The 6,729-nt window shown below is 60.5% G+C and overlaps 1 protein-coding gene across 8 annotated transcripts in view; it reads right to left on the minus strand.

Moving 5' to 3' along the window:
- Positions 1-6,729, minus strand: part of DMTN (dematin actin binding protein) — a 22,312-nt gene extending 15,583 nt beyond the window's left edge. For 5 of the 8 annotated variants that reach the window (XM_011366686.2, XM_023534473.1, XM_011366681.2 and 2 more), the window contains exons 1-3: positions 6,586-6,729; positions 5,367-5,574; positions 3,191-3,610 (exon numbers count right to left, since the gene is read on the minus strand). The gene's annotated coding sequence lies outside the window, so the exon portion shown is untranslated. Of the gene's footprint in view, positions 1-1,095; positions 1,335-3,190; positions 3,611-5,366; positions 5,575-6,585 lie in introns of those variants that run through there. The other 3 variants (XM_011366684.2, XM_011366676.2, XM_023534472.1) reach the window with 2 other exon arrangements.

Consider the following 6,729-nt stretch of genomic DNA (forward strand, 5'->3'; position numbering starts at 1 on the left):
GAGACAGAGAGAGACAGAGAGAGAGAGAGGGAGAGAGAGAGAGAGTTTTCTTGGCTTCTCTCAAATTACACCACACAGGCAACTCCACCCACAGGTAGCCCCCTCCCCCAAAGCTACTTTCCTCTAAGTCCACACCCTCTCTCACCTCCTCCAGCCTCACCCCTCTCCCACCACGTGCACACCTCCTGCCTATGCGCATGCACTCCCTAGGTCCCAGCAGCCTGTCATGAAAGAGGTCCCAAGGTTAGTCTGCAGCGGGAAGGGAGGGCGGGATAGAAGGAAGGGAAAAAATCTGGGAGGAAGGCAAGCCCAGGTGGCAGAAGGGACATCTCAGCTGCCCGCCCTCCTCCCCCATCAGACACCGGCAAGCGCCTCTGTCAGCCCCACCCTCCCCCAGCTGTGCAGCCGGCCTTATCTGAGCCACCAGCCGGCCCCACCTCACACTGCCCACCCGAATCTCCATGGCAACTAGAGCCTCTCAGCTCCCTGGTGGGGTGATAAAACCCACCCACCCATCCTCACTCTGTCTCGCTCCAGTTAGGGCCTGATCTGACTGTGAAGGCTCAACCGGGAGACCCACAGCCTGGGTCCTCTGGTCCAGTTTCTGCTCCTATCCTAGGCCGGCCACCACTCGCTCCGCACCAGCTACTGGGTCAGGGGCTCTCATGCATCCTCTCTGTGTTCACATAAGCCAGCGTTTACCCCAGTTAGATGAGGAAACCGTGGCTGAGAGGTTGACTTGCCAAAGGACATCAAATAGAAGCCGGGCTGCAATTCCCACCCAGGCCTGTCTCAGGCCAAAGCCAAGGGACACTCTTTTCAACGGGTTGCCAACGATCCCACTTAATCTGAACTTGGAACTTGGGATCCCATGTGTTCACCTCATATGGGGGAGCTGCCCAGAATCCTACTTGCTGGCCTGGCATGTGGACAAGGGGCAGGGAGGCTGGGGGACTCAGGCTTTGTGCCCATGGGCAAGGTCAAGCCTTGGTGCAGACTGTAAACGAGTTATGAAATGAGGCCGGCTGTCCCAGTGGGCTGGGGGCAGGGCAGGCAGGGACTTCGACCCCGCCGTTTCCCTCCGGTTTCACTCACAGCGTGACTGAGGTCCTTGCTCCAGCCCTGCCTGCTCGTTCTGTTTTCTATTCCTTTTTTCTTTACTTTCTTCACCCTTCCTCCGTCTGTTTCCCTTTCACCCTCTCTTGCTCCCGGCTCCACCCCTGCAGTTACTGTGGCAACAACTCAGAGCCAGAAATAAAGGCAAGATCCAGCTAGGTCACCAGTTCCCAAAACAGCATCCCAGGGCGGAGAGGAGAAGGGTGGGCGGCTCGGACCTGAGGGAGCAGGGAGGCCCAGGCCCGCTCCAAGGGCGGGCTCTGTGTGTGTGTGTGGGGGGAGGGGTGGCACCCACGCTCCCTCAAAAAGGATGTGATGAGAGCAGGGGAGGGCTTCCTGCTCCGGGCCAGTGGCTCATCGGAGCCTCCCTCACCTTGGTCAGGCCTGAGGCCCGTGCCTTTTCTAAGGCTAGCGAAGCCATCACTCTCTCTTCTCATTTTCTCCTTCTCCCTCACCCCCATTCTTAAAGCCCTGTTCTACCTGCTAGGACAAGGGTTGGAGTTCCTCTAACGCTAACACTATACGGCACCCTCTCACACTCTGGGGAGCATCCGGCAGGGACCGGTGAGCCAGAATCGGGGTCCTGGCCTGAGAACCCACCTGTTCAAGGCCTTGCCTCCCTTTGCTCCTGAGGACAGCAGGACTGGGCCCAGGCACCCCTCCTACCTAACTCGAATATGCACCTATTCATCCTATTTCTCTTAGATCTCTTTCTTGAGTTTTTATATCCTCTCTATCTGCCCTCTGAGGAGTCCCTCTTTGTGTGCCCCCAGCCCCTCAGGCTTGCTTGGTCATGTTCCTGCTCTGGCCTCTATTTATAGCTGGTCTTGTTGGTGAGCTACAGTGTCACTTGTACAAGCTGGATCAATAGGGCTGGGGGAGATGCAAGGAACTCACACCCCAAAATCAGCTTTCTGAATTATGAGGCATCCCTGTCTGGTCTTTGCACATCCACCCGAGCTCCGAAAGAGGAATTCCCATCGAGCTGCACCCCAGGGTGGACAGCCTGCCAAGGCGTTTGACACACGGCCACGTAGAGGCCGCAGCACTGAAGCGAGACTCACACGTGGGCACAGGCAGGAGCGCCCACACTGAAGCTCAGCTGCAGAACTCACGCACCTGCTCGCAAGATCACACCCCCACTCTCCCGGCGAGGCCCCCACAAAATGACACACAGCGCGGTCGACACCCTCGCGCATCCACCCACCGATCCTCCCCTTCACAGCCACTCGCGCCATGTGCCGACACCCTCTCCCCAAGCTGTGCACGTGTACGGCAACATACCCAGAGTCGCCCCTCTTTACCCACCCCGTGGGGCGTCCTGTGCCACCCATCTCCAAAGCACGACTGCCTCCATCTCTTAGACCTTAGACCTGCTCCCCTGACTCTGGCACCCCGGCAACACAGTCTCCTGGGAGGGACATACCGGGTGCATCTGCCGGGGAAAGGGTGCTTGGCCTGTCAGGCGGAGGGAGGGCACAACTAGCAGGGGCGCCTCTGGATCCTTGGGGGCCGGCATGTCTGCTGGGCCCCCAGCTCCTAGCAGGGCAGCAGCCAGCAGCGAGAGCACACTGGGGTCAGACCCGCGGCCACGCCCTGCCACCCAACCTCATTCCGCATTTGGCCCTCACCCAGCCTGGCCAGCCAAGGGCGAGAAGGGGGCTCCCCAGGGCGCTCTCCCCAGGAGCACGCCCTACACCAGCAGCATTTAGGCCTCTGTGTGAGCCGCTCCCCCTCAGGGTCTGTGGTGCCGTGGGCGGGAGGCTGACAATCCTTTTCTCCCCCTTCCCTGTCCTTTGGCAAAGAGGAAGCGGCTCCCCTGCCCAGCCTGGGCCCCATCCCTTCACTCAGACTTCTGGGCCACACACCTAGGTGAAGGGGGCACTGCGGTGACAGCACGAACACCCCAGCCCCTCTGCCTTAAATCAGAGGGGGCCATTCTCCCACTGAACAAGCGGCCACAACTGGCCCTCTCCAGGGTCTCCCTGCCACCACCCAGAGCCTTTCTCCCAGGCTGGGGTTGCAGCCCATAGCACCCAAAGAAGGGAAGAGCATGGGAAACCCTGCCACCTACCTGTTCCCAGTTTGGCCCAGACACTCTGAGCCCCAAGGCCGGGCAGGGACAGGCGCAGGCCCAGGTCCCAGGCTGTCCTAGGTTGTAGCAGGCATCTCTTCCAGGAACTCAGCTGTGCTTTCTCAGAGCACAAATAGCAGGAAAAAAAGCCGGCTGGGGTGTGGTGGTGGGGAGCTGGCGAAGGAGGGGACCTACCCTACTGGGCTCCCCCTCCCTAGCCCCCACGCGGCTCCTCCGCAAGCCTGGTGCCTGGATCCCCGTGCTGGGGAGTCTGTGTCTGGCAGGTGGGTGGGCAGGACAGCGGGCGGCCGCCGGCTCCCCGCTCTCTCCCCACCTCCAGCTGATAGCGTGCGGCCAGCCCGGGGTGTGTTCGTGTGTGTCTGCTCTTCCACCTCGCTCTCGCTCACTGCAGCTCAATCCCTTTCAAACAAGAGGAGCATTAAGCCGGCATCATGACGAAGCAGAATCGGAAGCAGACTGGGCCAGCCGCTGGCCTTTTTCCCTTTCCCACACCCCCAACCCTGCCACACTCATGCTCACACATACGCAGCCCCTCGAGCCTTCTCATTATCAGCCAGAGTTTGATTCCTGTGGGGGGGCGGAGGGCGGGGGGTGGGGGGAGGGTGGACAGGGCTCTGCTGGTAACCGAGGGGTGACAACACCTAGTTTCTCCAAGCACCTGTATCTCCTACTCAGCACCTAACAGCAGCCACAGAGGCCTCTGGGGTCCCTGCCTCTCTGCGGTGCTAAAGGGTGCTGAGGGCTACGGGTGTGGGCACAGATGCCAGAACTGGTCACGCAAGGATTAACCCTCTTTTGCAGAGGGTGGATGGGAAGATTGGAAAAAGCAGATCTTCAGCACAAGAGACTAGGCTGGCCCCTTAGGAACCCGAATCCCCTGAGAACTTCAGCAGAGCCCAGCGGTGGTGGTTTGAGTGAGAAGGACCCCTTTTCTTGACAGGGCAACTTCATCCAAAGGGAACTTCCTGTCAGGTGATGCCCAAGTCCCGACATAGAATTTCAGGGATGCACCTTCCCTGTCTCTGGGACGATCTCCACTGCTCCAGGACCTTGTCCCTGGCCTTTTAGTTCCTTCTGGGTTCCGAGCAGAGCCCAGTTCATTTGTGACACCCAGGGGCAGGCAGGGAAGGGAGCCCAGGCAGCTGACCCTGGCCCTGGCCCCTGCCTCTCTCCACCTCCGCCTAGCATACCTGCCTACCTAGGCAGCCCTTTGCTGTTGCCCTGGTAACCACTGCCCACAGCCGGTCAGCTGACGTATCAGCTGTCAGTTGGGGAAATCTAGAAACTGGGGAGGGGCTCTGGGGTATCTGAATGGAAGGTCACAGGGGAGGGTCTTGAGGGAGACAAGTGGGAGTGTGCCCCGGGACCTCTTTTTCCAAAAGAAGGGGACAGGAGGGGGCAGGTAGGGACAGGAAGGGGAGGATGTGTCTGGGTTAGTGGAAGACAGAGAAGAATGAATCCCAAAAGATGGGCTCCAGCAAGAAAGGAGAAAGGAAGAAGGCTGAGAAAGAGTAGAGTCCAGACTTAGCTGCGGTGCATGTGGCGGGGGAGAGGGCCCTGTGGGAAGGCATGGGACCGCGGGGCGTTGGAGTGGGGCAGGGTCCATCTAGCCATGAATAAAAAGCCAGGAGGTGATGTGGGAGGGGATGTACCTTTGATGTCTCAGGAGGGGTACAGCCTTGGAGGAGAGGAACGAGGCCTCTCTGGGTAACCAGGCTGGCCCTCCGCCAGCCTCTCTGCTTTCTCTCCCTTCCACCCCACCCTCACTGCCCTGGCCCCACCCTAGGCCTGCACAGCCTCCCTCCACCTCTCCCAGAGGCCAAGCGCCAGGCGCTTTTCCGCCTCAGCCTTTAGGACGGCAGCCGATTGTTCCACTACCTCGGGTCCTCCCCCACTCTCGCTCGCCCCTTGCCAGACCCCATCCCAGGAGGTTTGACTTCCTGTGCAAGGGTCCCCAGAAGTGGGGCTGGAATAAGCTGCTGTTGGAAAGGGCAGCTGTGGACAGGGGCCTGGAGAGAGGTGGCTCATGAGGAATGGGTAACAGTCTCCAGGCTGGGAGGAAGGGAGCATTCTCCTCAGAGAAACAAGCATGTTGAATGGGGTGGGGGGGCGGTCAAGGGGAAGGGCGGCAGGGAGTGGGGAGGGTTCACGGTACCTTCAAGGGCCTGGGGCGTGGGGCAGGAGCACGGCAGCTTCCTCGGTGACATACACCTCCATCCCTCGGCGCATCTCCTCTCCGCCTCCCGTTGCCAAGACAACCTGCCGGCTCAGCTGAGGAGGCGGCAGGGAGGGGGGAGGAGGTGGCTGTGGCTCCTACTGCTTCTTCTTCAGTGATGGAGGGAAGGGGCCTGAGGTAGGCCTCTCTGCCGGGGTTGGGGGGAGCTTCAGGAGCCCGGCTCCCACCCTGCCCCACCACTCTCCCCTCCCCGCTTCCACAGGGCTCTGGGATTGGCTCCTGGGATGGCTTCAGGAGAACCCTAATTTGGGGCCAGATAACAGGCTGTGGAGAAGGAGGCAGTCCTGGGCAGTGGCCCCCCATTCCAGAAAGCTCGGTGTGGAGTTGGGGGAGAGTGATAGGAACGAGGGAGGGGCAGGCTACACTGGAGGGTTGGAGGGTGGCTTCCAGCAGGAAGCAGAGGTCCTGGACATGGCTGGGCTGGGTACATGGCTGCGGGCCCAGAAGCCTGCCCCCATCTGACCTCGGCCATCCCTGAGCCCCTCCTCCTAGTCCTCAAACCTCTCATTCCCTTCCACCTACAGGAAAGTCAGAGCCTGGGACAGTGCTCTTCCAGTCCCACAAGGCCCATTCCCACTGCCACCAGCTCCGTAGGAATGTCCCTCAACAGGCAGAGCCACCTTGGGCTGGAACAGTCTTCAGCCAGCCAGCCCTGGAACCAGGGGGATTGCAGAGTTAGGGCTCCCTCTGTCGACCTGAGGCATGGTAGCCGTCAAGGTCATTTCTTGCTGAGAAGGATCCTGGTGTGTGTGTGTGTGTGTGTGTGTGTGTGTGTGCGCGCGCGCGCGCGCGTGCAAGCGCTGGGGGTTGGTCCAGAGGGCACACTCAGGCCAGGAGACCCTCCTCTAGCCTGCTGCGCCCCACCTCCTCCTCACCTCTGGCCTCGACCTACAGAGAGACTTGCTCTGCCTCCAGCCCCATCCTCCTGGGAAAGCCCCAGACTCCTCAAGGCCAGCTGAACCATCCTCTCCCATTGCTTGCGTACCTCCCCGTCAGGCTGGGATGAGAAGTAAGGCAAAATCTGGCCCCCAGAAGCAAGCAACACTGAACACCAGGTGCCTGTTAGCCCAGGCCCCAGGGCGGGCTTCCTGGGCACTGCTTGGCCTTCCCCAGGAGGCTGGTAACAGGATTAGCATACCTTTAAGCCCAGGAATTCCTTGAGGCCTTGAGGATGGGCACTGGAGTCCACAGCAGTGCTGGGGCTCCTGCCCCTAACAGGCAGCCGTCCCAGGCCCAGGCACCTGGTTCTTAATTCCTTTCCCCAGCAAGGTCACTGGTGCCA

This window comes from Pteropus vampyrus, unplaced genomic scaffold (assembly GCF_000151845.1).
Source record: "Pteropus vampyrus isolate Shadow unplaced genomic scaffold, Pvam_2.0 Scaffold126, whole genome shotgun sequence".
In the NCBI taxonomy this organism is placed as follows: Eukaryota; Metazoa; Chordata; class Mammalia; order Chiroptera; family Pteropodidae; genus Pteropus; species Pteropus vampyrus.